We start from the raw sequence: 26,318 nt of genomic DNA on the forward strand, positions 1-26,318 counted from the left end.
TTCGTAGGAACATTAATTAGCACTTGATGCCCAGAACTGGTGAGTGAACAACTAGCAGCAGCATCAGTGGACATTCGATAGCTGTAGAGAAAGAGGGAAAAATGTACTGCTTTGGCTACAGTCTCTGACTAAATTTAATACTTCTTTGGACCAAGGTACCTGGTGGAAGAAGATAATGCATGGGCCTCAAAGGTGTCGAATTTTTAGAACTCTTGCAAAGGGATGCACTCGAGAACTACCTGGTGCCCCCTACCACCCTTCCCAATCTCTCACCTCCACTCCCTTCTGGAAAAATAGACTCCTGAGTTTATGCATCATGGGTGGCCTAATTAGGTTAACTCATGCCCTGTCTTGAGGTGTGACTTGGCCAGATTAGTCCATTAATTGCCACATCAGTATTGCCTGAGGCTTGCTGTACTGGGTTCTGTGGTGACTCAGTGGGGAATTTGATAGTTGGGTTCCCTTTGGTGCCCCAAAAACTCTGCATATGATAGGCAGGTCTCCTAGCCTGTCCACACACATTCTGTCCTAAGGAAGAGGCAGAACTGTGTTTCAACAAAGGATGGGATTTCTGGTAACCCGTGTTGAAAACAACACAGGCTCCTCAGATGCAAACCATTCCCATCTTTTTGTTGATATCCTCTGTTCTCAGAGCATTTTCTCCTTCAATACAAAACTGCTGAAACACTGCTGCAAATTTTATGGGTAACATATGGTGTCATGGGAAAAGCTATTTCTGAAGTCACCGCCCCTGTGGATGGAAGGTTCATGGACTGCGTCTGTCCTATTCACTGTTGGCTCCCCAGTACCTAACACAGGGCTCTCAAATACTTGTGATTCAAAACATGAAAGTCCAGGTTCAAATCCTGACTTCATCTCTAACTAATTGTGCAACCCTGAATATATGATGAGTTCTCTTTAGAGGTCAGTTTTCCTACCTAAAGCTCTCCCCGGAATGTTGGGAGGATGAAATAATTCTGATGTGTCAGGGGCTCTGTCGGTATGATTTGTCATTTTTGTGGTCCAGAGGATGGCTTCCATATCAGAAGCCTTGACTTAGGAGTGAGACCTAGGGTTCAAAGCCTAATTTCATCATTTCTTAGCTATATGACTGTGGGGTGTTTTCTTAACCTCTCTGAGATTTCTTTCTTTGATTTATAATGTGGCATGAATAATACCTGCCTTGCAGTGTTGCATGTAGTGATGTGTCTGGCTTGGAGCTTCCTGTAGAGTTTGTGCCTTCAGGGGTTGATTCACTCCTTTTTCTCATTCATTTCTTCATGTGCTGTTACATGTGCCTAGGAACATATAGCTTAGTAGCTTAGCAGCTTAGCACTAGGCGCTGGGCACAAAAGGGTGGAGAGGGTGTGTGCTTAGCCTTTTGTGGCTGGTAACTCTGGGCTCAGGGTTGAGGGGAATGAGTTGACTGGCAAGGCAGACCCTGCTTGGTCCCATTGTAAACCAGTCAGAGGAGAGATGCCCGTCCTGGGTAGAGGCCCGCTCTTCCTTCCGGTAGTGTTCTGAGCATTGTCTGGATAACAGGCATATTGAGCAGTAGCCTGGTACTTAGGAGGGAAGCTAGGGCTGGAGAGCAGCTCCGGGAGGCATTGGGGAGGGCGTAGGTGGGTGAGTCACCGTCCTCCCTTAAGGACGTCTTGGGCAAGTTGTCTGGCCCCATTAGCCAGCAACCAGGGAAATGTAGCTGCAGGAAAATCACCTCGTTTCCTCGGAATGTTTTTTCTTAGGCTGGTTTCCTTTACAAGCTGCAATTATGTTCCATCCCACGCAAGTTCAGTAAGTGGCACTTTTCAGAGAAACTGTCTTGGTGATCATTTGGGCCAGGGAGTTGAGGAGAGAAGGGAGCGAGAGCTTCTATTGAGTTGGTTTTGTGTCCATGAGCCATTTACAAACTTTGCACCTGATTGGGCTCTGTGGCAGTTTCTTGTATTTCCCTACCAGCCAAGCTGTTGAAGCTGCTGAGCCCGGAATGATGTTATCACTGAGGCAGATGACAAACCCTCTAGTTGCTAGAAACCAAACTGCTCCCCGAGCTGGCGTTTCCGTTTTTTGTACTGACTGCTTATTTGGGCTTGATATATAATGGTGAAAACAGGAACTGTTTATTTTAGGTGATAAGAAACCAACATTATGGCAAGAAGATGTCATCTTAGTTACTCTGTTATCAGTACCATAGGCCAGATACTATCTAGATGCTTATAAACATCTTATCTAATCCTTGTAATAATAAGCCCCAAGCTAGGTTTTATATCCCCATTTTATGGATGAGGGAACTGAGGCCACTAACTTCATACAGCTTATCCAAGGCCAAATAAGTAGTAAGAAACAGAGTGAAATTCAACCCAAAAGCAAACTATAAATCCAAATTTCTTTACCTCTATGCTGTACTTGCTGTTACCAGCAAAGTTCTCTTGGTGGGAGTTACCCCATCCCCTCTCCAAAAAGAAAAAATCGAACCCAGATTTTCACTGGACAAAGGGTTGGGAAAATTGGGAAATTTTGGCTATAATCTGGGAAAATTGGCTATAATATTGGGAAATTGGCTATAATCTGATTTTAGTGTACCAAGTTCTTTATTTTAGTGTCCAAGATTTCCTTATTTTAGTGCCCTGCAAACCCCTAACCAATAAAACAACAATTGGTTAAGAAAAGTTTGGAGTTGATATTCTTAGAAAAACTGTACTCTGATGTCTTATAATTTTCCTGGTTCTCTGCTGTTTCCTTGGCCCCAAAATAAAATGTAATTGCCGATCAGATCAGCTGGAATCAAGTCACCGAAAGTTCAGGAGGTGTCAACTGCATATTTGTGGGCCGAGCCCATCTGCTGACCTCTCTGGCTCAGTTCAGAGGCACAGGGCAGAGCTGCATTGTCAGCCATTAATAGGGCCTAATTTCCGCTAAATGCCAGCTAGGGCGAGACAGCTTGTCCTTCTGCCTCGCCCACGTCCTGGTCCTCTCGTGGGTTCCCTGAAATCTTCACAACGTCACTCATGTGGTTCAGCCCTGCCCTGCTTGGTTCTTTCTTTAGCATTTACACTTGCTCTGTGATTACCATGTTCCAAGGGGAGGGACACACATAGCACAGGGCTGACCGTGAATTTGTAAGCACTGAGTCTAGGAGGTTTGCACAGGGCACAGCAGATCCAATTGTTCGAGGGGTCTCCGAGGATCAAACAGTGTTCAAGGAATTTAGAGGAATTCTGGGGAACTCTTTACGGGGCGGGGTTTGGGAGTGGGGGAAAGACTCCAGGAAAACTGAGAATGACAAGATCTTGGAGGCCCCCACTGAAATCTCTGTTACATGGTGACTCTTTATTGATCAAGTCTTCAGGGTGCTAAAGTAAACTTATTTCTCCATCAGTTAGACTCCAGGAAGCAGGATGGGGAGGAGGAGAGAGGGAGGGAGAAGGAAGGTCAGAAGGAAAGAAGGATGAGAGAGAAAAAGGAAGATAAATTACTATTTACTAAATGTATAATACATGCAGTGACCATTCTACATATTTGTCACACACGTCTCATGGAATCTTTACAAGAACCCGTAGAGGAAGGTCTCCAGTAACCCCATCTTTTAGGTAAATTAACTGAGGCTCAGACGGTTGAGCAATGTGCCAATCACGCAGCTCCTGAATGAGCGAGCCAGGCCAATGTAGCCTGGCTAGGTTGCAGGATGAGGAGAGGCTAGTGCTTTATTTTTTCCGGGTGAAAAAATGCTTCCTTGAGGTTCTCTTTCCCAGTGACTCAAGCCGAGACCTGAGGTGTGCTCAGGACCAGCTGCAAAATTTACAAAAGCAGGTGCCAGGACTTCTGGAATGGCATGGAATGCACAATAGCCGTCAACAATTGCGGGCCGGGCACAGTGGTTCATGCCTGTAATCCAGCACTTTGGGAGGCTAAGGTGAGCAGATCACCTGAGATCAGGAGTTCTAAACCAGCCTGGGCAACATAGTGAAACCTCTTCTCTACTAAAAATACAAAAATTAGCCGGGCATGGCAGCTCGTGCCTATAATCTCAGCTACTCAGAAGGCTGAGACAGGAAAACCTGGGAGGCAGAGGTTGCAGTGAGCTGAGATCGTGCCTGTATACCCCAGCCTGGGTAATAGGGTGAGACTGTCTCAAAAATAAAATAAAATAAAATAAAATAAATAAAAATTGCAGATTTCTTTTTTGCGTACTGAACCTGATATATAGCCCAGTGAAGGACAGGCCTTTATCTCCTGGCTGGAGCTGGCAGAGCAGGAGTCACCCCCGAGAATTCTGCCATGGGGTAGAGCATCTTGGTGACATTTGGAAGCTGGGCTCGTTGATTTCGTTGAATGTTTTAGATTGATAAAAGCTTGTAATAGTCCAAAGGTTGTTGGGGCAGTTGTGGGGGACTCTCTTAGCCCCAACCTAAATAGCTTTTTCAGCAATGCCTGCCAAAATTTGTTCCTTCAATGGACATTTGTAGTGGGGAGGAGAGGCACCTCAATCATGTAACCTGATAAGCGGTATATAATAGAAGCTTTTTGCAAAGTTATGAGAGAATCGGGAGTGAGTGCTTAGCCTCTGAGGGACGGTGCACAGTGGGGGCCTTTCTGCAGGATTTGAGTCCAGTCTCTGAAGACACAGCAGACTTCCCCATGGTAAAGAAGTGAGACAGCATCACAGAGTGGGGAACATCAGCAGGGCCACAGGGAGAGAGTCCATGGCGCATTCAGAGAACTGGGAGGGGTTTGTGGCTGGAGTGAAGGTGATGCCAGGGGCTGATTGGAGAGGGAGCAGGAGTGGCAGGTTGGTAGCATGTGGATTGGGTCATGTCTGCCGTTCATTTCCAATCCACCTGGTCTTTACCTATTGGCAGGGTTGGTAGTCATGAGGGGCCCACAAAAACTGGCATGCATCTTGTGACCTAGCTTCTCCTTTTGACTCGGCCACTTGCTAACTGTGGGGCTTCTCCAGGGCAGGTAGTGTCCTCTTCCAGGCCTCAGCATTGTCATCTATAAAATGAAGGGGTTAGACTGGATCAGTGATTCTCAAGCCTGTGGTGAGGACCATTCTGGAAGCTTTTGGAAAATGACCAGTGCCCAGGCTTCACCCCTGGCGATTCTGATTTTATTGGTCTGGGTTAGGGCTGGGGTGTTGATATTTTTCAAAGCTCCCTAAGTGATTCTTATGGGTAGCCAGGGTTCGGAAGCCCTGAGTTGGAAGGTCTTTAAGCACCCCCTACCCCCTGGTCCTAAAAGTCTTTGATTCTAATATAACCTACAACTTGCAAAGTTAGGGAGGGAGAAGCAGGCTGGCAGGACCAAGGGAAAACAAAAAGAGAAAGCAGATAAGCCGTACGTCTGCCTGTCTTCGTGTTCCAGGACACATAGTCCTCCTGTGCAAATAATTCGCCATCTTCCTACACCCACCTATCACCAGACCCTCGGCTGATAGAAAAATGCAAGTTAGTTCACTAAAACCTTGGCGCTATCAGTACTGCGCAAAGCCTTCTTCAGCACACAGCACAAGCACCGTCCTGTAAAATCCCCAGCAAGCCTTTGTCCACTTGCAGTCAGTTCCTCTCTTGCTGACCTGCCCATTGCTCCCTTGCAATGTGTTTTCATACTTTCTCTGATAAATCTGCCTTTCTTTACCTACAGTTCTCTTGGTAAACTCTTTTTACCACCCACATGACACCAACCCCAGATAGTCGCAATGCAGGACATAACCCGTCATGTGAAAAGCAACTCAAAGCATATATGCTGAGGTCGTTCACTCTACATAGTTTCTACTCTCTTTCTGTACGGATGCTCTGTGTCTGTGTTTTCCACTAGGACACAGAGATCATTGTCCTTCATCTACTCCATTTGCAGGTTTGTGGGTCCAATGCCTACAGTGCTGGACACCCAGCCAGCAGCATGTGGGCCAATCCGAGATGCCAAGTCTTCAGCCAAAGTATTGGGAGGAGCCCTGTGAAACGGACCCGTGGGCCACTTTTGTCTTGAGCCAGTAAGAAGGAGAACCCAGACTTGCTCCAGGCCAGGCGTCAGATGAACATTTCTGAAGGATCAGTTACAATCATAGAAATGAGCATGGAAGGAGAAGGGCCCTCTGCCTTTTGAATGCTATTCAGGAAGAACGAAGCTGAGCGGTCACATATGCTGGGGAAGGCATGAAAGAGCAGACGTTGTACTGTCCCCAACTCTGGTCAATTAATCCCTTCATTACCAACCACCTGGTAAATGACGAGTTGGTCTAATTATCTTCTTTGACTCAGCAGCTGTCTACCAGCCAAAGAGGGATTAATTGATTTGGTTGTAGACTGACTCTTTATGCAAAGATAATGCTTACTGCCAGCCTGGCAGCTGGCTGGCAAAGATGAAATATTACATTAACCTGATCTTACACACAGCACTTGGGAGAATGCTTCATTATTAATTGCAAATTACAATAGACTAGCGAGGCCCATTGCAAAAAAAACACGGACAGTGAACTACCTCTTTCACTGTGGCTAGTGGATTCATTATTCTTGAACCAGGGAAGCTTCACTGGTCAGATTTCCAGTCAAGCCAGGAAAGATTTCCAGTCAAGTCAGGGGACATGACAGTCAGACACAATTTGGGTCAGAGGAAAGGATTGGATGCCTGAAGGAACTAGGGAGTCCCAGCCCAGCTGTATGAGCTGGGACAGTCACTTACTTACCTTGTTCAAGCCTTGGTTTCTTTATCTGTAAAATCAGAGCTTGATAACCAGTCTTGTTGGTTTGTGAGATTCAGAATTCTATATAAAAAGCACCTAGGACAGTGCCAAGGTCAGAGTTGGTGTTAATCAGTAGCCATTCATTGTCAGAATGGAGTTAGGTAACCTGAGAATTTTCTTAGGGGGTCTGGGCCCTTGCTGTGCTCTGTAATGTAGACTCAGACATTTTGCACATGCACATTTGGAGTTTTGTTGAACAATAATAAGATGGATGATTCCCTCTTACCTGGAAGCTACTAGCTGTCTTCATTGTGAGTACTTCCTAACAATTTTGATTTATTTGTTTCTAGCAGAGTCTGTGTTGATCAGCAAGCTTGATGCACTGATTTATAAAGCCATGAGTGCCTCCGTGTGTGTGTGTGTGTGTGTGTGTGTGTGTGTGGTATGTGTTACATATATATTCATACAACCTATATTCTATAAAATGTGCAGATGCAGCTTTCATATTTTAAAAGTCTCCCGTGGGCATGTCTGTTATACTCCCAATGCCTAGTTAGGTACTCAGTAATGGTTGTTAAATAAGACCTCATCTCCGGGTTGTGTTCATGTGAAAGCATTGATCTCATTGATTAGTCCACATTTAACTCAAGCTTTCTTTATAGGCAGTTGTTCTGCTTCAGAAACAGAAGTTTCAGGAACAAGCCTAATTTGATCCAATATATTCAAATCTGGATAGTAAGCTCAATGCCCTAATGGAGTTTTTCTGTGTCAGTCTGTATGAATATAATCTGACATATCTAAACTGGAGAAGGGCATTCAAGTGACAAAATGACCTCGGCAATTTCCAAATGGTAACACAGCTGTAGTAGCTGCCATTTTCAGAGAGTTATTTCCTGAATTACCCTCAATTATAAGAGGCCTCCACATAATTCGATTTTTCTGTAAATGACACAACTCAAGTAGCTTCTCAGCCAATTGGATTTTAACCTTGTCAGAATGGATAGAACTGAAACAAAGCCCTGTCTTGTTCTGAAACTGCCTGTAGGAGAGACGTCGGGGGTGAGGGGGCAGTGGTAGCATGCATCTTCCTTTCCCAGTGGAGTCTGTGGGTCTGCTGGACCATGCAGATCTCAAGGGAGTTTCCACCCCGTCTTCACACTAGTTACTCTGAGATCCGAGGCACATGGCTGAACCTTTTTGAGCACTGGAGTCCTTGTTTGTAAAACAGGAATAAAATGCTTGTAGTTCAGTTATTAAGGATAAAATTAGAAAATATATAGAATCCCAGGCACATGGCAAGATGCCCAGTGAATGTTGATTTTTTTATTTGCATGCAAGAAACCTCCTCCAGGAAGCTCTGATTTTTTTCCTCTCCAAGCTCAGGTGAAATGTCCTTCTCGAATGATGCTGCCCACTAGCAATATAATATAAGCCACGTATGTCATTTGAAAATTTTTGGTAGCCACATTTGGAAAGGAAAAAGAAAACAGCTGAAATTAAGTTTAATAATATTTAAAATTTAACCCAGAATACCTAAAATGATTATTTCCGTATTTAGTCAATAAAAAAGTATTAGTATATTTTATGTTTGTGTTTTCATACTAAGTCTTTGAAATCTGATGTGTATTTGACACCCACAGCACATCTCAACTGGGACAGGCAGTACATCCAGTGCTCAGGGCTGCATGTGGCTCGTGACTGCTGTCTTGGACAGTGCTGCTCTGTAAAATGCCCCGTTATCCCTACGTCCTGCCCATGTTAGGACACTAATCTCGCTCATTTAAAATGATTCCACCAGTCTTTGCGCCCCTTGAGGGAAGGAGCTATGTCTTTCTTACTCATCTTGGAGTGTCCAGTAGCTACTATGGGCCAGCCCTAGAAAAGGTACCCAGTAAATGTTTGGGCAATGAATGAAGCCACTTGCTCCTGTGCCTCCTGTGAGTTCAGCATGGGGAGGTGACCAGGGCTTCACTGCCCTAGAGGTGCAGAGGTGGCCGAACATCAGGGTGGGTGGTTTCCTGGGACCCAGTGAAGAGTATGGCGTGTTTGTCCCAAGTCTCCGCTTCATGCCGATGCCCGATGTTTCCCCCAGAAGTTCCTGCTGGAAAGTGTAAGTGTGAGTGTCGTGGAAGGGCTAACGCTTTGAAACGTATCAGTCATTATATCTCCACTTTGATTTCACAAGACGTTATGTGACTAGTGTGCGACAGGTGTGAGGTGGTTGGAGAGAATAGGAGCAGGGGATTGGTTGCATGAAGGAACTGGGGAAAGCAAGTCACGGGACTAGGAAGGGATTAGCGGACTGCTTAAGCCCAGACTCTACCCTCCCTCGCTGCTTAGCCCACACTCAGCCCTGTTTCTCAATTCCTTCCACTCCTACCTCCTTTCCTCCTTCTTCTATAGTGTGTGGCATGCAGCAAATACGCACTGCGTGAAATGGAACTGGAGTTCCCTCACACCCCACCCTGCCTCCCTCACTGATTGCATATTCACTGTAGTAGTTTGCTGGGGTTGCTGTAACAACATACCACAGACTGGGTGGCTTAGACAATAGAAATGTATCGTCTCACAGTTTTAGAGGCTGGAAGACAGAGATCAAGGCACCAGCAGGATTGGTTCCTTCTGAGGGCCATGAAGAAGGGCCTGTTCCAGGCCCGTCTGTTAGCCTCCTGGTTTGGGGGTGATCTTTGGCTTCCTTGCTCTGATTGCTGCCTTCATCTTCACATGCTGCTGCCCCTGTGTGGGTGCCTGGCTTTGTGTCCACATTTCCCCTTGTTCTAAGAACACCCATCATATTGGAGTAGGGGCCCGCTGACTCTAGTATGACCTCATCTCAGCTGACTGCATCTGCAATGACCCTATTTCCAAATAAGGTAACGTTTGAAGGTACTGGGGTGAGAACTTCAACATACGAGTTTTGGGGGGAACACAATTCAATCCATAGTGCTTACTGTGTGTATCGCGTTCTGCTAGATGCTAGGGCTTTCGAGATTTCGAGATAAAAATCCTTCTATTATCAAAGATAAAGGATCAGGGTTGGCAGGGATGTGAAGAGGGAACTCCTGTGCACTGTTGGTGGGAATGTAAATTGGTACAGCCATTATGGAAAACAGTATGGAGGGTCTCCAAGAAATTAAAAACAGAACTACCATATGATCCAGCAATCCCACTTCTGAGTATATGCCCAAAGGAAGTGCAAGCAGCGTCTGAAACAGACACCAGCCCTCTCACTGTAGCAGAGTTGCAGCATTGTTCACAACAGTAAGATACGGAATCAGGCCGGGCGTGGTGGCTCATGCCTGTAATCCCAGCACTTTGGGAGGCCGAGGCAGGCAGATTGCTTGAGGCCCAGGACTTTGAGACCAGCCTGGGCAACAGGGCAAAACCCTGTCTCTACAAAAAATATAATAAAATTAGCCAGGTATGGTGGTGCGTGCCTATAGCCCCAGGTACCCGAGAGACTGAGGGAGGTCAGGTCGAGGCTGCAGTAAGCCATGATCATGCCACTGCTCCCCAGCCTGGGGAGACCCTATCTCAAAAAGGAAAAAAAAAGATACAGAATCAACCTAAATGTCTATCAATGGATGAATGGATAAAGAAAATGTGAGTGAGATATACATAGATAGATAGATAGATAGATAGATAGATAGATAGATACAGATAGATAGATAGAGATATATATATATAAATGGAATGTTATTTAGCCTTAAAAAAGAGGGAAATGTTCAGCCCTTGGTGACACCATGGGTGAACCTGGGGGACTGATATGGTTTGGATTTGTGTCACCCCTGCCCCCTGATCTCATGTCAAATTGTAGCCCCCAGTGTTGGAAGAGGGACCTGGTGGGAGGAGATTGGATCGTGGGGTGGATTTCCCGCTTGCTGTTCTCATGATAGTGAGTGAGTTCTCATGGGAACTGGTTGTTGGAAAGTGTGTAGCACCTCCTCCTTCTCTCTCTTCCTCCTGCTCTGGCCGTGTAAGATGTGCCTGCTTCCCCTTTGCCTTCTGCCATGATTGTAACTTTCCTCAGGTTTCCCCAACCATGCTTCCTCTACATCCTGTGGAACCAGTGAAACCTCTTTTCTAAGTAAATTACTCAGTCTCAGGTAGTTCTTTAAAGCAGTGCACAAACGGACTAATACAGGGACAGTATGCTAAGTGAAATAAGCCAGGTGCAGAAAGACAAATACCACATGAGCTTACTTATATGTAGAATCCAAAAAGGTTGAACTGGTAGAAGCAAAGAGCAGAGTGGTTACCAGAGGTGGGGGAAACAGGGAGATGTTGGTCAAAGGGTACAAAGTTTCATTAGACAGAATGAATAAATTCTGGAGAGCTAATGCACAGCCTGGTGACTATGGTTAATAATAATGTATTGTAGACTTGAAATCTGCTAGGAAAGCAGATCTTAAATATTCTGACCACACGAAAAATGATAACTATGTGAGGTGATAGATATGTTACTTAGCTTGATGGTGGGGTCATCATTTTTGCTATCTATCTCTCTATGTAAGCATCATGTTGTATACCATGAATATATGTAATTTTTATTTGCCAAATTAACCTCAATAAGTCTGGGGAAGTTTGTGCTCTAATAGGGGTATCAAGCCAGTAAACTGACTGACCACGATAGAGTGAGGTCCTGGCCAGACGTAGTGGCTCATGCCTGTACTCCCTACACTTTGGGAGTCCGAGGTGGGAGGATGACTTGAGCCCAGGAGTTTGAGACCAGCCTGGGCCAGATGGCGAGACCCTGTCTCTATAAAAAATTTAAAAATTAGCTGGGCCTGGTGTTGGTGCACCAGTCGTCCCAGCTGACTCGTGAGGCTGAGCCCGGAGGATCCCCTGAGCCCAGGAATTTGCGGCAACAGTGAGCTGTGATTGTGCTATCACTCTCCATCCTGGGTGGATTTTTTTTAAATTAAAAAAATTATAAAATGATGCCCTATATGAGTTTAATACATGATATTGGAGGAGTATAGAGATGGACCCAGACTAGGCATGTGCATGTGTGTGTGTGGGTGTGCGTGTGTGTGTGCATGCATGCTTGTATGTATGTGTATGCGTGCATGTGTGTGTGTGTGTATGTGTGTGTGTGTAGAGCCTTGGTCATCCCGATGGAGCAAAGACACAGGAAGATGGCACGCAGAAGAGCAAGTGGCTCCACCCTCCCTTGCACAGTTAAAATCTGGCCAAGGTGAGAGGGGAGATGGGAGAGGGGAGAAGGGAGAAGAGGCACTGACTGGAGGGGCTGAAGCTTTGTCCCTCCTGGGTAGGCATTCTCCATCCACGCCCCTCTGCTTGGATGCAGAGGATAAGCAGGCCAAAGATGCATGAAAACTGAGTTCCATTGTAGCTCCAGACTTCTAGAAAAGTCAACAGCCCCCATATCCTCTGCCGTTCAATGTCTGCATTACCACACTGGGAGACACTGACAGGTTGGGCTTGCCGCAGGCCATAGCAGACATTGGGCAGCCCTAGAAGGAAGCTGGCTGGCCTTGGAATGTGCCACAGGGGTATGACACCCAGGCCGACTCCAGTGCTGCCTAAAATGGCCTCTTGCAACATTCCTCCGTCTTCATCTTAAATCAGGGACTTGAAGCCACAAAATGGCAAATACACAGCTCTGGCAGTCACTTTGAGTATTGGAGAGATCGCTCTGGCCATCTGTTTTGTCTCCAGCATGTTTCTCACGGAATACCCACGGATATATCCACGGATATAACAGACATCCTGCCAAGGCAGAGCTTGGCTCTTGAGAACTCGGCAAGCTCAGTGCTTGCCTGGATTCCTGCCTCATGTCCCATCCAGTGTTTGGAGAAAAGCTCTGAGAGAAAGATGAATATCTGAGGCCACACAGCCTAGAAGTAGTCAAGAGCACAGGCTCTAGAACTAGCCCCACGTGGGCTGAAATCCCAGTGCCAGCGCCTGCCGGCTGTGTGACATAGGAGAGCTTCTTACCAGCTCTGTGCCTTACTTGTCTCACTTGTAAAATGAGAATTGGCTGGGTTCGGTGGCTCATGCCTGTAATCCCAGCACTTCGGGAGGAGGCTGAGGCGGCTGGATCACTTGAGGTCAGGAGTTCAACACCGATCTGGCCAACATGGTGAAACCCCGTCTTTGCCAAAAATACAAAAATTAGCCAGTCATGGTGGTGGGCACCTGTGATCCCAGCTACTCAACAGGCAGAAGCAGGAGAATCGCTTGAACCTGGGAGGTGGAGGCAGCAGTGAGCCAAGATCGCACCACTGCACTCCAGCCTGGGTGACAGAGCAAGACTCTGTCTCAAAAAAAAAAAAAAAACAATAGCCCCTACCTCATTCTCTTTTGTGAGAATTTGATGAATCCAGACATGTGAAGTGCTCAGAAAGGTGTCTGGCACCAAGCAAAGGCTGTTTGCTATTTTTTGTTGTTATTGTTACTCAGGCACAAAGGCAGAGAGGAGCAAATGGTCCCTGGGAGCAAATGAGCAGGTGGAGACTAAGATCACTTGGACGATGCCGCTGGCTCATCTTCCATCATCTTGGAAATCCACTGTCTCTAAAAGAAACACCATCTTTTAGTGCAGGGGTTCACAGCTTTGGCTGCACTTTAGAAGCAAAAAAGGAAATTTAAAAAATCGCAATGCTCAGGCCACCCCATCGGTATTTTCTGTAAACCCTCAGGAGATTCCAGTGAACAACCAAGTTTGAGAACCACTTCTCTAGGTTTTTCCTGTTCAAAGACAGATGCAGAGACCAGCAGCATTGACACACGTGGGAGCTTATTAGAAGTGCAGAACTGGCCCCCAACCCAGCCCACCAAAGTTTTTTTTTTTTTGAAACAGAGTCTTGCTCTGTCACCCAGGCTGGAGTGCAGTGGTGTGATCTCGGCTCACTGCAACTCTGCCTCCTGGGTTCAAGCGATTCTCCTACCTCAGCCTCCTGAGTAGCAGGGACTACAGGTGCGCACCACCATGCCCAGCTAATTTTTGTATTTTTAGTAGAGGCGGGGTTTCACCATGTTGGCCAGGATGGTCTTGATCTTCTGACCTCCTGATCCACCTGCCTTGGTCTCCCAAAGTGCTGGGATTACATGTGTGAGCCACTGCACCCGGCCAGGAAACTATATTTTTAACAGGGTCCCAGGTGGTTTGTATAAGCATTGACTGGACAAGGCTTCTTAGAGCCTGGGAGCCCCTAGAAGAAGCAGCCGTCAAGTAGGTTAGGTCACAAAGGACGAGTGGTCCCAGAGTCCGTGTGGATTGCTGAGACGGGACACAAGAGAAGTCCTGACCTCTCTGGGAAGGTGGCATGCTTCTGCTTCCAGAAACCCTGGAAAATAAAAGGCCATGTTTATGCAGCTGTGAAGTACTGGTCCGTGGCAGGGAGCAGGAGTCCCAAGGTGGGTGCAGCCTCTTGATCCCTGTGGATGCAGTAAATACTCATAATTTCGTATGACTCAACTCAGGGAGAAGAGAAATGTGGCATTGAACGAGTGCTTTTAGAAACAGAGGTCACCACGCTACCTGCAAAAGGAAGACCTGTCCAGCTGGGCTGCAGTGTCCCTGGAGTGCAGGGGATTTGTGGGGCTAGAGGATAGAGTCCCCTGGGTAGCCACGGTCAGAGTTATTCATAGTTCTCTTCATAGATTGGACTATTGCTTCACTTTTGTCAAGAAAAAAGAAGGAGGAGGCAACCTAGGCTTTCCATGCCTGCCTCTCACCTTCACTCCAGCTTTTTCCTTCAAAGGGCATTTTTAGGTGTTATCTTACCCTCCTCCCATCACCCCTGCGCGGCCCCCAAATGCCTGGTGCAGCAGATCTCAAACAATGCAGTTTTGTGGGAAGAGCATGGAATTTAGACCCCTGCATCCTGAGTTCAAATCCTGCGCCTTCCACTTACTAGCAGTGAGATTTTGGGCAAGTATTTCAACTTCTTGGATCTTCAGTTTCCTCATCTGGAAAGCTGGAATAACTTATTTAAGTTCAGCTAACAAGGCCACAAAGTGTAACAGTTAAAACTGTGGGTTCTCAGTCAGGCTGCCTTGCTTCAAATTTATATTTACTGGCAGAGCAATTTGGGGTCAGTTTTCTAATCCCTCTGTGCCTCAGTTTCTTTATATGTAAAAACAAGAAAAACAACAATACCTAGCTCTTTGGATTATTTTGAAAATTAAATGAGTTGATTTGTGTAAAGTGCCTAGAACTGTGGCTGGCAGTACAAAGTCAAATACATATTTCTTTCTTTCCTTTTTCCTTCCTTTTTTTTTTTTTTTTTTCATGAAATAGAGTGTCACTGTATTGCCCAGGCTGGTAAGCAATGGTGCGATCTTGGCTCACTGCAACCTCCACCTCCCAGGTTCAAGTGATTCTCCTGCCTCAGCCTCCCGAGTAGCTGGGATTACAGGCGTGCACCACCACGCCCAGCTAACTTTTGTATTTTTAGTAGAGATGGGTTTTCACTACGTTGGCCAGGCTGGTCTCAAACTCCTGACCTTGTGATCTGCCTGCCTCAGCCTCCCAAAGTGCTGCTGGGATTACAGGCGTGAGCCACTGTGCCTCGCCTCTTCTTTTTTTTTTTTTTTTTTTTTTTAAAGCAGGGTCTTGCTCTGTTGCCCAGGCTGGAGTACAGTGGTGTGATCATGGTTCACTATAGCCTTGACTTCCCGGGTGCAAGTGATCCTGCCACTTCAGCCTCCCAAGTAGCTGGGACCGCAGGCCTGGGCCACCACGCCCAGTTAATTGTTGTTGTTTTCTTTTTTTGGTAGAGATGGGGTCTCACTATGTTGCCCAGGTTGGTCTTTAACTCCTGGGATCAAGTAGTTCTCCTGCCTTGGCCTCCCAAAGTGCTGGGATTACTGGCGTGAGCCGCCGCACCTAGCCAAGTTATTTTTTTTCTTTCTTCTTTCTATGTTCTCATCTTTAAAACTTTCCACTATTCTTTCTTTAAAAAGAAAATTGTAATCATGATTTGGGTCCTAGTAAGTGCTTTTTAAGAGAAGCTTCTTTTGCCCAATGACTTTTTTCCTCCCTCACATTCAGTCAACCTTTCACTGCTTTGCAAATACATCATTCCCCATTTTACAGATGAGGAACCTGAGGCATAGAGAGGCATTTTGTGATTGGCGAGCAGCATCATCCAGCCTCTTTGGGGAATTGCAGAACCGTGATTCAGTCCGGCTCTGGAGCTTGCTTGTTGCTCATGGGACCAGGCTAGGCCACCTCCACCAGCTCAACTGGGGTCAACTCATTGATTAAATGAGTGACGTGAATTCCTTTGATCCTTAATTTACTGGTCTTTAAGTCAAGATGAAACCGCCGCCCTCTCCAGTGGTTTGTGGAAGGAGTATACAGGGCTTGTAAATGGGCTGACTCAATGCCTGCCCGCAGTTGGGTGGTCAGCTGGAATGAAATGCACAGTGAAGACCACCCATGGCTGTCCCAGGCACACCTGGGTGGAGGGTCCTGAAAGCCCCCATCCTAGCAGGCAGGATTCAGTGAAATGGGAGCAAGGCATGGTGGGCTGTGTGCCCACCTGCGCCTGTGCCGGCTATATCTCTCAGTTTCCTGGATTGTCGGCTTCTCCTAGAAACTCACTCAGACCCCTCCTGAGTCAGACGGAGCATCCCTGAACCAGGACTGGGTTTGCTCAGGCCAGAGGCTGTGCTTGAAACAGGGGAGTTGCAGAGAAGGACCTCTGTGTGCTTGGAACTTTTTAAAAAAATTTTCCACACACACACACACAAATGTTAGGAGGCTGCTTTTAGACGTCTCTTTTCTGAGCTCTTCCCTGCCTAGGCACAGTAACCGTGTGTAATTTTCTTCTCGATTCATTCTTCTTGTCAGGAGAGGGCTATTTTTAGCCACTCCACTGGGTTCTGTTTCGAGCGTTCTCTTCTAAACCCCAACCAAGAATTGGTGTTCAGACGTGAGTCAGAATGGTTCGGGGTCTCTTTCCTAATTAACAGGAAGCCCGAAGTCAGTGAAAGCAAGCCCCAAACAGGCACCGGGAGAGGCTGGGGTGGGGGCTGCTTATTCAGGGGCTGCCCATTTTGGAGAAGGCTGTTTACACCGATCCATCGACTCATTGGGTTTTGGTTGGCTACGGGTTCAGAAAGGGTTAATTCATCTCGCAAACCCATTCTCTAAGGGTAAAGAATTAAACTCATGCTAAGCCCATGGGTTTTGCCGATGGAACATTCTGGTTTCTACTTTTCAAGAGCAACCCAAAAGTTCATGAACAAGGAGGAACTTGTAATCTTTGCGAAGGACCAAATTTGAATGGGAGAACCCATTCCCTCAGCCAATAAGTGAACCCCGCCAACTCCTCAGCCCAGCAGCTTTGTCATTCTATAATTGTCATTCCTGAGGAGCCTTCATCCCAGGTCTGGTGGGGCCACTTGAAGATCTTATTGAATTTTGTAGGGAAATTGCATGCTAAAGAGACATTTGGAAATGAGGAGGCTTGAAGGCTGCCTTGAGACAGGTCCCCCAAAGGTATTTTGTCTCCACACAGAATGGCTCCCAAATGGTGCCCTTGCACTTTCTCCTGCTTGCTACTTTTGGGTTTCTCTCATCCATAGAACAGTTAATCTCAGTTCAGAATCTCAGTCTCGGCTCTCCATAGATTTTCCTTCATTTTCCAGGATAAATGAGCTGGAGTCTGAAAAGAAGTGTGACTTCTTCAAGGAACTGGCAGATACTAGGGGAGTTCAGAAGCAGCTGACATCCAATTATTCACGGTCATGGGGGAAAGGGATTGAATGAGAAATAGAAATCCACAAGATAGTCTCCAAACCTCATGCTCATCCTTAGCCGCCTCTTCCAACATGCCTTTAACAGGACCAAGAAATGGGCTGATTTAGCACTGTTTTCAAAACGGACGTTCTGAGATATCAGTACAGTAAAATTAATTTGCCAGCCCTTCTCTTAATGAGAAGCATTGAAAGGAATGGAAATTCCCCAGTTATTTATTTATTTATCTCTTTTTATTACCCAGAGTAAAGCATCGTTTTTCTTGAGTAAGTGGCAAAATGAGCTTATTTTCTTGGCTGGTTTTGTTCATTGTTTGTTGTCATCAGAGAAGGGCATAGAACACTGTGACTTTCTTTTCACTAACACAAAACAAAATAAAACAAAAATGATTGGGATTCAGGCCTGGATAATCTTGAAATAAAAGCCAGGAGCTAGGAGAGTGACAGTCAATTGCAATTGATAATTGAGTCTCTTTCCCCGTAGTACCCCGAGGCTATTATGGTGTAACTAAACCAGAGAGGAAGAAGTGATAAGTATCTTGTTAAGATAAGTCTTTGCCAAAAACAACCCATGGCAAATCGCTGCCATTTGTTATCCAATACTGAGCGCAGAGTGTAGTCTTTCTTGAGCCTCGGAAACCCTGCTTGTCTCTATCAGTTCAGTTCACATTTAACTTGCTAAATATCGTTGTCCGAAGCCTGGGCAGACTTTCAAAAGCAGCGTTGTTGCTGATCTCAAGCTTGACACAGTGGGATCTTGCGGAGTCTCACAGACCACAGCCCCCAGTTTGTGGGGACACCTTGATCGACGCCTAGGCAAAGGATCTGTTTGGAGAATAAAAGCCAAGCCAACTTCAAAGGTGAACATGGGTGGCCCGGCCTGTTAAACCCGGTCAAGGCGATGAGCTGCAGACATCCTGTCTTTCTCTGGTGCTGTCCTAGACCTTGCCATTGGCCCAGGGCCATTCCAAACCCGAGGCCTACAGTCACGGCTTCCCAAGCTATGGTAGGCAGAATGCCTTGCCCCTTTTCCAAGCAATAAGAATATGTTCTCTTATTTGGCAAAAGGGACTTTGCAAAGGCAGTTTAAGTTAAGGGTTTTAAGATGGAGAGATTACCCTGGATTATCCGGATGGGTCCAGTATAATCATCAGGATGATAAGGGAGGCAGGAGTGTCAAAGTCAAGAAAAGAGATGTGAGGATGGAAGCAGAGCTTGGAGTGATGTGAGGAAAGGGGCCACAAGCCTAGGAATGTAAGTGACCTGTAAAAGATGGAAAAGGCACAGAACAGATTTTCCCCTGGAGCCTCCACAAGGAACGCAAGCCTGCTAACCCCTTGACTTTAGGACTTGTGACCTCCAGAATGGGAGCATTTGTTTGTAGTGATTTGTTACAGCAGCAATAGAAAACTAACATGCACACACCCCTTTTTAGTTGGAGCTAAGCTTCCCTCTCCCAAGACCAGGGTCCAAAGGAGGCCTGGGAGAGGCCGGGTCTGTGACATCAGGTAAGCAGTCTGGCAGCAGTGTGGTGAGTCTGGAAAATGGGAATGCTGCTGGTGGTGGTGGTGATACTGTCTTTTTCAGAATTGTTTTGAGGATCGAGTGAAGTACTGTGAAAATGCCTGGCAAATCTAGGTATAAGCCGGCAACCCTGGTGACCCCCACAGGCACATCACGGCTTACACACCGGCAGGGAATAGGCTGAGTCGATACAACCAAAATGCTTGTACATATTCATAAGAGCTCTTCGACAACCACACATTCAACCTGAGATTTACATCAGATCACACTTTTGTGGATGGGTTCCTATGGGTAGGAGGTACTACCACTGTTTAGTCAGTACGTTTATTTTTTTTTAAAAGGATGGAGTAAATATTTGGAATTAATGGTGTTATATTTGTCAAGATTTTCCTTCATGAAATGATTATGTAATTCTTACAGTATTCTCAAAGTACCCGCATATAGGCTAGCTTCATTGAAACTCACAATTCTCTCAAGGTTGGCAGGGGAGAGAGTTATCTTCCCATTTTACAGATGCAAAGAGAAGGAAGATCAGGGTATTAAATAACTCTCCCCAGCCAAGTAAGCTCTTAATAAATGTCAGGTAAGGCTAAACCTGATCGTCGAGCCTCGAGAGGGCATACAGCCTGCCGATTCAGAGCAGACACCCCTGCCAGGCACTAGCTGGGTGACTTTGGGCAAGTTACTTAACCTCACCGTGCCTCAGTTTCCTCATCTCCCAATGTAAGGATAATGTACCTACCTCACAGGTTTGTTGTGAAGACTAAATGAAGATAATGCAATAAAAGGCTGAGGTCCATGCCAAGCACATGGTAAAAGTGTATCATTGCATATTAGCAGCAGCAGCAGCCACAGCAATAGCCAAGGGTCAATTAACTCCCCGTTCAGTGTTCAGTTCATGATTGTCCATGTATTAAGAGCCAAAGCACCCCCAAAGCCGTCTTGCCCTGCTGAAGCAGTCTGAAGTGCTCTACTAAGTTGGTGCATTAATCTCTAGACCAGAGGTCAGCAGACGTTTTCTGTAAAGGGCCAGATGGCAAATATTTTAGGTCTCTGTTGCAACTACTCAGCTTTGCCCTTGTGAATGAAAGCAGCCAAGACAATATGTAAATGAATGGGTATGGCCAGATTTCATCCACAGGGGTTCCCTGCTTTAGGCTGTGCTGAGAGTCAGAGGTCTGGATTTCAAGTCCCAGCCTCACCACGCTGCAAGGCTGTTCTTGAGCAAGTCAGGAAGGCTCCCCAGAGTCAGGCCCTTAGCCTCTAAACATGGGACTAATAATGCCTCCCTCAAGAGCCGGTGAGACGAGGGAAGCTCTTTGGAAACTGCAGAGTACTGTGCCTAAGTTGGTTATTAGTACTTTATTGCTGATATATGGTCAAGGTCCAGGACACCCATGGTAGATAAAAGTGCATGTGGGCTAGGCGAGGTGGCTCATGTCGGTAATCCCAGCACTTTGGGAGGCCGAGGCAGGTGGATCACCTGAGGTCGGGAGTTCGAGACCAGCCTGACCAACATGCAGAAACCCCATCTCTACTGAAAATACAAAATTAGCTGGGCGTGGTGGCACATGCCTGTAATCCCAGCTACTTGGGAGGCTGAGGCAGGAGAATTGCTTGAACCTGGGAGGCGGAGGTTGTGGTGAGCTGAGATCGCGCCATTGCACTCCAGCATGGGTGACAGAGTGAGACTCCATCTCAAAAAAAATAAAAAATAAAAAATGTGCATGTGCACTTCGTGTAAAATACCAGGCTCTATCTCACCGTCTCTGTTGTCTGCAGTTGCATTATGAAATCAGGAAAGGGTTATTTAATTTCAATGACTTTCAACTTGTTTTGGGGTATGAGAAACACACCAGCCTTTTAAAGCTTCCCGTTGCTGTCATGCGATGTTTCTCTAGCCACGAAGCCTTCTGTGTAGTCTGAGTTGATCTTCATTCTGAAAATGGCAAATGAACAGAATGACCATGATGAATGGGGGCTCCAGAGAAACGCAGCACTCGTTCTCAGTGTCTCAGGCTGGGGGAGTGAAGCCTGCAGCCTTGATGGGGGGAAGGTATGTGGAAAATGAATTGCTGAGTGGAATCTCAGAGAATGGCTGCTGAAGAAAAGCATTTCAAGGAGCAATTATGCAGCTCATTAAGATGCACTCCATTCCGGCCTCTGATCCTAGGGGAATTGTCAGAGCAATTATGAGCAAACCTCAATTTTGGGGTTTGAAAAGAGGTTGGTGCATAATCGGCAGGAGAAGAAAAAGAAGGGAGATGGTTTGAAACAATAGGTATTAAAAGGTTGTCACAGCAAGGAAGACGGGTGGAAGGAGTGGACACCCTGGGTACTTAAGATTGAATGTGTGGTCTCAGGACTGCATACAGGCCACATGGGCAGTGCATTTGTACACTTAATAGGACTTCTTGGAATCAAAGTGGTTTGCTTTGTACAAAGTTGTAAGCATGATGTTTGGGATATGTTTGTTGAATGAATGAATGATTTGTGCTTGCCACATATGTATCAAATGAATGAAGGTGGGAAAAATGAATGAAGAAGTTAAAAAGGTGAGAATTCATGTAAAATGAAGATAATAATCATACATACCTTATATGACTACTGTGAGAATGAGGTGGTATAATGCACTTAAAGCTGTTAGCACAGAGCCTGACAGTGGCAGGCTCTCAATTCTAGCTAGTATTGTGATTACATTTTTTCAGGTGTGTTAGTCAGCTCAGACTGCCATAATGACATACCATGGACTGGGTGGCTTGAACAACAGACATTTATTGACTCGGGTCTTGAAGGCTGGAAACCCAAGATACAGGTGCCAGTAAGGTTGGTTTCTGGTGAGCCTCTCTTTTTGGCTCACAGACGGCCACCTTTTTGGCTGTGTCCTCACATGGTCTTTCCGCGGTGCCCGTGCACTCCTGGTTTCTCTTCTTGTAAGGACACAGTTATTCTGGGTTAGGGCCCCACCTTTATGACCTTATTTAACCCTAATTACCTCTTCAAAGGCCTCATCTTCTCCACATACAGTCACATTGGAGGACAGAGCTTCAACATACAAATTTTGGGGGTGAAATTCCTCATTCCATAACACCAGCTGAAGAATCCTACTTTGCTGTTGTGGTTATTAGGCCTGATCTTGTGACTAAGCAGCTATGCCAAACCTTTTAAAGCTACTAGAATCACTGTTTCCTGGGATGTGAAACTGGAGATGCCCCAGTGTTCTGGAAAAGCAAATAGACTTCCAGTAACATGTGTCCTTCTGTGTTAGTGCCTGACTCTGCTCTTCAAAGATCCCAGTGATCATCCTTTTTCTTTTTCTGAGACAGAATTTCGCTCTTGTCGCCCAGGCTGGAGTGCAATGGCTTGGTCTCAGCTCACTGCAACCTCCGCCTCCCTGGTTCAAGCAATTCTCCTGCCTCAGCCTCCCGAGTAGCTGGGATTACAGGTGCCCACCGCCGTACCTGGCTAATTTTTGTGTTTTTAGTAGAGATGGGTCTCACCATGTTGGCCAGGCTGGTCTCAAACTCCTGACCTCAGGCAATCCGCCCGCCTGGGCCTCCCAAACTGCTGAGATTATAGGCGTGAGCCACCGTGCCCAGCTGAACATCCTTTTTCTTTCCACTGTTAGACAAACAGGCAACTCACTCATGCTGTTTTTCTGAAAAAAGCAAAATTTCTGAACTGTCTTCCTAAGGATTCCATAAAACAGGTGTCCTGGGAGTTGAAATTGACCATGTAAACCTGTGATCTTGTGTCAGAGTGAGCACTACTAAATCTCGTTTTCTTCCCTGTCTTCCTTTTCCAAATCTGCCTGGAAGACAGTAAAAGCTCATTAATTTGAACCCTGCTAATTTAGAATATGTAACATTTCCTCCAAGCTCACCATAAAGAAGGAATTTGTGAAGCAAATTAATAGTGTGAATATAATTAGAAAAGATGAGTCTTGTAGTGTTGGGAGGTACCTGGAGGTGGTCCAGTCCTTTTCATTGGTGGCTTGTTTCTTTTCAAATGAGGAAATCGAGGCCCAGTGAGGTTCTGTGGCTCTTCCACACTCACACAGGGGGACTGTTTAACCTCCTTCAGGACACCAGCCTAAAACACGGAGTCTTATTTGTCTGTGAAAGACACAGGCTCTTTATTAGCTGTGGGTTCCTTTTACAATGTGAACTTCAAGTACTAAAAGTGCATTTTTAAAGAAATATTCTGCATTTCAGGTTTCCCACTAATTATGACTGGCCTTCTCCCAAGTTAGTTTGAGCTATTTTGGTGAGGTTTTATAGTGATTTAGTAAGAAAAGCTTTTTTAAAACCTCATAAAACCTTCTGTACAATTCATTCTGACCAACATTCCCTCTTACAATTATGTCATTAACAGCTTCTTTTTAAAAGACCAGAACTTTTGTCTATTCATGTTAACCTTAAAAGCAGCATTCACCGAACCCCTGAGAAACAAGGAGAGCTATAATACTTTACAGGATTGGGGCAGAGCAAATGAAATCGTGTGTGAGAGAGGGTTCTGTACATTTGTTTTGCTTAATTGCCATCTCTGACTTGGGCAGCCCCTCCACCCCCCCAAAAGAAAACATGGTCAAAATATACTTGTGCATGTAAATGTGGTATTTCCTGGGAGAGTCCTGCGGGAATGGCCTGTTTTCCGTGTGATTTGTTTTTTAATACACTTTTTTTTTTTTAGAGCAGTTTTAGGTTCATGGCAAAATTGAGCAGTAGTTTCCAGACACCTCTGCCCCCAGACATGCCTGGCCTTCCCCGTCATCAGCATCCTCCACTGAAGTGGTCCATTTGTTACAACTGATGAACCTACATTGACACGTCTTTGTCACCCAGGCTCACAGTTTACATTAGGGTTCACTGTTGGTGTTGTATATTCTACGGGTTTGGACATGTAGCCACGTGCCATTATACGTTTTAGAGTAGTTTCATTGTCCCCAAAATCCTTTGGGTCTACTTGTCCATCCCTCCCTCCTTCCCTCCAACCACTGGCAACCCCGATCTTTTTATTGTTTCCATAGTTTTGCCTTTTCCAGAATGTCATGTAGTTGGAATACAATATGTAGCCTTTTCAGAGTGGCTTCTTTCACTTTGTAATTGATGCATTGACGTTTTCTCCATGTCTTTGCATGGCTTGATGGCTCATTTCTTTTTAGTGCTGAATATTCCATTGTCTGGATGGAACACAGTTTATTTATCCGGTCACCTACTGCAGGACATCTTGGTTGCTTCCAAGTTTTGGCAATTAAGAATAAAGCTGCTCTAAACATCCATGCGCTGGTTGTTTGTGTGGATGTAAGTTTTCAACTCCTCTGAGTAAATATCAAGGAGTGTGATTGCTGGATCATACGGTAGGAGTATGTTGACTGTTTGAAAAAATTTAATGAGATGCCTATTTATTAATTGAAATCAAAGTGTAGCTGCTGCATGGACTGGAATGTCCTCATCAGCAGATCAGCTCATATTCTCCCCGGAGTCAGACCTACTGAGGCACCAAACTGCAATCAAGAGGTTATTTAACAAGCCCAGGTTCAGAGCCCTAGTGAGATGGCCAGAATTACTATGTGTTCCTTAGCCTTGGGGTTTGAATTCTCTGCCACAGCCACAGCCGACAAGAATGGAGCACTCCCGAGTATTTGACAGGCTTCTTATTCTCTCCTTTTGGGCATTTAATACATCTTTAACACGAATCAGGATTGTGGAAGATTAGGGCTTATTTTCAAAGTGACTTCTCAGCATAAAGTCAGATGATGATGATGATGGTGGTGGTGGAGGATGACAGAATTAGCGGGTGGTGGGTGTGGTGGTGATAACAGCAGCAGCAGCAGCAGTGGCAGGACTGGTGGTAATTATGGTTGTTAACATTTCTTGAACACTCACTCTGTGCTTTACACACATTATTTCAATCATCACAACTCTTTAAGGCAGACACTCTGTTTGACGGATGACAATGCTAAGGCCCAAAGAAGTTAATCACTTTCCTAAGGTCACACAGCTGGCATGTGCTAGCAGCAGGAGGTAATCCCCAGCCATCTAATGCCCTTACCCCCTTCCCCGCTGCCTGGCACAATGCTCTAAGTCTTTGTCTGCCAAGGCTTTTAAAAGTCATGGGATGCACGGAGTGATGTATCTCAGGGCCCCGACATTTGCCGTTAAACCCGAGGTCGGGAGACAGGAGACTGCAGTTGTCCTGCTTAATCCCAATGGTCCCGTTCTTTCTGTGTTTCTTTTAAGGGAGTTCTCTCCAGCCTCACAAATGCTGACAGGTGGCCCCTCACCCCACAGGGCTTGCTGACTGCACGTGCCCAGACCATCTCTTCAGGGTTCCATTTTTTACATTCAAGAAAAGAAAAAGGGCAAAAGATTTCTATTTTCAGCTGTCAGACACAACATGAGCCTATCAAGGCTTGTTGAGCTTGGAAGCAATTCCAGCTTTTCAGAAAGCAGAAATTTTGACTTTGGGCCACTGATGCTCGGTGAGATGTGTTTCCGTTGTCCAGGGTAACGTGGCGTTGAATTCCTCTGACAGAAGAGGCTCTGCATCGGCTCGAATGGGAAGCATCATTTCAATAAAGCTGGCCCCTCCCTCCCTCTTCAGCCTCATCTTGGGCACCTCTATTCCTTCCCGCCCTCCAGGCCTTGGTTTAGTTCCTCTGCTGCCCTTGCTTTTTCCTGCCACTGGGCCTTTGCACGTGCTATTCTTTCTGCTTTACCTCTACTTGGCTGACTCCTTCTCAGCCTTTAGGGTCTCTAGGGCTGGTCACATGTTCCTCTAATACCCTTGCCTCTCTTTGACAGCCTTTGCTTACTGTAATTATTTTATGACTTTCTGGTTATTTATTTATTGCTGTCTTCCTCATTGGATGCTAAGGTCCATGCTGGCTGCCTCTGTGCTGGCTTTGTGCCTAGTAGACTACATGAAATTAGGGAGAGCTGGATGGATGGACAGGCTGGGAGCCTCAGGGCACCCCAAGCTTCCTAAGAGCTTAGTCTTCTGACCAGTCTACTCAATACCTCATTTTATAAGAAGATCTAGAGTTGCAACTTGCACAGGGGTTAAGAGCAACTGCTTTAGAATCAGGCTGCCTGCATTTGTATTCCAGTCCTGCCTCTTACTAGCTGTATTTACTTGTTTCTCTTGCTGGGTAACAAATCACACAAACTTAGCAGTTTATATGACAACACACTTTTAAAAAATCCCACAGTTTTGATGAGCCAGGAGTCCGAGTATCTTTTAACTGGGTCCTCTACTTAGGATCTCACCAGGCTACAGTCTCATGTGAAGCTTAGGGTCCTTGAAGCTCACATGGTTGTTGGCAGAAATCATTTCCTTGTAGCCATAGAACTCACAGTGGCTTGCTTCTTCAAAG

The 26,318-nt window shown here is 45.9% G+C and overlaps 1 protein-coding gene across 5 annotated transcripts in view; it reads left to right on the top strand.

Moving 5' to 3' along the window:
* CHST11 (carbohydrate sulfotransferase 11) overlaps positions 1-26,318 on the top strand; it is a 307,020-nt gene that overhangs the window by 148,189 nt on the left and 132,513 nt on the right. The gene's annotated exons all lie outside the window — the stretch shown is intronic.

The sequence above is a fragment of the Macaca fascicularis genome, chromosome 11 (assembly GCF_037993035.2).
Source record: "Macaca fascicularis isolate 582-1 chromosome 11, T2T-MFA8v1.1".
NCBI lineage: Eukaryota > Metazoa > Chordata > Mammalia > Primates > Cercopithecidae > Macaca > Macaca fascicularis.